Genomic DNA, 3594 nt, shown 5'->3' with positions numbered 1-3594 from the left:
ATTATTTCAACGTTGTATTAATTATAAGAGCTCCATTCATGCCAGACACAAAGGAGGCCATCCGTCCAGGAAAATGTTGCCAGGGCAGTCAATTTGGTAATTGCCAGGTCAGGACATTTGTTTTCTTTAATCAACTTTATTCAATAAAGGGGATGGGGTAATGCTTGGCCAGGGGCGGTCCAGCAGGCGGATAGAGTAATTTTATTTTCCTTCTTTCCTTTCCTTATACTTAGTTTTTCATTATAGTCAGTCAGAGTCCAGAAAATACAGTATGGTATGTGCTTTAGACCATACGCTATAGATTGTGAAGCTAGGGCCCTGATCTTTCACAACTACAACCATTAATGGTGATGTGGTGTGTGGGTTTGTGTAAGGAGGGACGTCAATGTCCATCAGAGACTGAGAGGAGGAGAAATGAGGAGATAAAACAACTGTGTGGCACAGTTTTGGTCAGAAAGCTGCCAGAGCTTCTCGTCCTCTCTGATGATGGAGATCCAGGATGGAGCAGAGCTCTGCTTTCCAGAACTCCTAAACAGCTCCTGCAGGAAGCCCACACCCTCTGAGGCTGAAAGCATGCTCCTGCAGACTCTGCTGTCCTCCATCTCTATGCTCACTGTGATCCTCAACCTGCTGGTCATCATCTCAATCTCACACTTCAGGCAACAATTCACTGCAGTGTTTTCACTTTCATCTGACTGTCATCAGCTCTGTGAAAATATTTGTTGTGTTTCTTCTGTCCATCTCCAGGAAGCTTCATGTCCCCTCCAACCTCCTCCTCCTCTGTCTGGCTGTCTGTGACTTCCTCGTGGGTTTTGTGCTGATGCCAGGTGAAATATTTAGACAAACATCCTGCTGGTTTCTTGGTGACTTAACGTGTTCACTGTATAACTGTGTGTCCTACATCATTACCTCTGCCTCAGTAGGAGACATGGTGCTCATATCCATCGACCGTTACTTTGCTATTTGTGACCCTCTGCATTATCAAACCAGAGTCACTGTGAGACGAGCCACACTGTGTATTTGTGTGTGTTGGCCCTGTTCTGTTTTATACAACAGCCTCATTGTAAAGGAAGACCTGAGTCAACCAGGCAGGTTTAACTCCTGTTACGGAGAGTGTGTGATTGTCATTAAATACACTGCAGGAGTTGTTGATCTTGTTGTGACCTTCATTATTCCTGTTACCGTCATCGTAGTTCTGTATGGGAGAGTGTATGTGGTGGCTGTGTCTCAGGCTCGGGCCGTGCGCTCTCATGTTACAGCCGTCACACACAATCAGTGAACGTAAGTGTGAAGAAATCTGTGATGAAAGCAGCCAAGACCATTGGTGTGGTTGTATTTGTTTTCATCTGTTGTGTGGGCCGCTGAAGAGGAGGTACTGCTGGCCCACCACCACCAGAGGGCGCCCTGCCTGGAGTGCGGGCTCCAGGCACCAGAGGGCGCTGCCGCCTCACAGGAGTAGCCGGGGTGACAGCTGTCACTTATCACCGACGACAGCTGTCATCGATCATCTGATCTTCAGTGGTATATCAGCAAGACGGCATCTCCACCTCATTGCCGAGATATCGCTCTACGAAGAGGTAAATTCTCAGCTGACTGTATTTTGGAATAACTGTTGCTTGTGTGACTTGGACAGCATTTACTCTGTTCCTTTTTCGACGAGAGGTGGAGGTGATTTCCCACCATACGTGTTGCTGGGTGCACACGCACCCACTTCTAACTGTGTTTGCTCCTCGCCAGCAGTACCAGGTCCGACACGCGTAGGCAGTGGCCACCTGGGAGTTCGGGACTTGGCGGCTCCGGTATTCCCGGGGTTCGGTGGCGGTGGAAATCGTGTGGTTCCGGTTCGACTTGGACTGACGTCTCCTATCTTCGAGCCTGCCCACATAACACTGTGTATATTGGAGTTCATATTGTAATCTGTTGTTGTTGTGCAATTTCACAACAGTAAAGTGTTGTATTTGGCTTTATCCATTGTCCGTTCATTTGCGCCCCCTGTTGTGGGTCCGTGCTCTTACACTTTCACAACATCATCATCACTTTCTTTCCATATTACTGCGTCACTTTGGCTGGAGAATATTTGCTCAGTGATTTCTCTGCATCGTTTGTTCTCCATCTGTTCTATTTTAACTCCTGTGTGAACCCAGTGATCTATGCATTATTCTACCCGTGGTTTAGAAAAGCCATTAAATTCATTGTTACTCTGCAGATTCTGCAGTCGGACTCCTGTGAGACCAACATACTGTAACGTGTGTGTGGTTTCTGGAATATGACGTCCTCTACAGGACTCCAGTCGACAGTTGTGGTTGGAAGTTGACATACTGTCATCATGGGGATGAATGTCAAAGCAATTTTGAACTTGTAATGATGTCTTTGAACTGTTCTTTTGCCAGGGTGGAATGATTGTACAGCATACTTCATGTTTTTAAATGACTTGAAAAAACAAGACTTGAGTGCACAAGTTTGAATTCAATTTGAATCTTTTCTACTCCATACAGGTCAAAATTATACATACAGGCTCAAATATATACACCCCCTTTAATATTTAGTTAAATGTCACTTAGCAAGCTGCACCTCAACCAGACATTGGTAGCCATCTGGCATAATTCTGGCTGGACATTTGACCACTCTTCTTGGCAGAATAGGCAGAGTTCATTTAAATTGTTTAGTTTCCTGATATAAACCCAGCTTTTAAGTGTAGTCCACAAACAGGGTTGATGTTGAGTCTTTGGGAAGGCCATTTCAGAAGCTTAATGTTAGTCTACTTTATGCTGCATTTACACATAACGAGAAGAAGTCATGAATGTCATGAAGTACGAGGTCTATCCATAAAGTATCGTACCTTTTTATTTTTTTTTAAAACTATATGGATTTGATTCATATGTTTTCACGTCAGACAAGCTTGAACCCTCGTGCGCATGTGTGAGTTTTTCCACGCCTGTCGGTGACGTCATTCGCCTGTGAGCACGCCTTGTGGAAGGAGTGGTCCCGCCCCGTCGTCGGATTTTCATTGTCTGGAAATGGCGGAATGATTTGGGTTTTTTTTCCATCAGAATTTTTTCAGAAGCTGTTAGAGACTGGCACCTGGAAACCATTCGAAAAATTTATCTGGCTTTCAGTGAAAATTTTACGGGCTTCACAGAGAATAAGGACTGTTACTACAGCTTTAAGGACGGCCCACAATGGTGCTCGGCGCGCCGCTCTCCGAGCCACGACGACAGGCACGAACCACCGGATCATTTCTAAATGGATGGCTGTGTGGAGCTGGGACCATCGTGTGCACTTTCTCTGGTTATCACAAGAGCTGGACATCAACCATTTTCCGGCAGATTTCACTTTTAACAAGAGATTTTGTTGTGGAAAGCCGCGCGGAGGCTTTGTGCGTCACGACGGATTCGCTGTTCGAGCGAGACAAAGAACGCCTCCGTTTCGGCGTGCCAGAGGACAAGTTTGGACAAGCCTATCTCGGCTTTCAATGCTTACCAGTCTAGTGAGTTATAAGAGAAATTGTGGAGAGCTGGGTTCTTTGTGTTCGTGCCTGTCGTCGCGGCTCGGAGAGCGGCGCGCCGAGTGCCGTTGTGGGCCGTCCTTAAAGCT

The 3594-nt window shown here is 46.2% G+C and overlaps 1 pseudogene; it reads left to right on the top strand.

Moving 5' to 3' along the window:
- The first annotated feature begins 463 nt into the window (after window positions 1-463).
- LOC117524692 lies at window positions 464-2271 on the top strand (annotated as a pseudogene).
- Window positions 2272-3594: the final 1323 nt, after the last annotated feature.

This window comes from Thalassophryne amazonica, chromosome 14, assembly GCF_902500255.1.
Source record: "Thalassophryne amazonica chromosome 14, fThaAma1.1, whole genome shotgun sequence".
Lineage (NCBI taxonomy): Eukaryota > Metazoa > Chordata > Actinopteri > Batrachoidiformes > Batrachoididae > Thalassophryne > Thalassophryne amazonica.
Note: the sequence above shows the minus strand (reverse complement) of the source record. Positions and strands in the feature narration are given on the sequence as shown.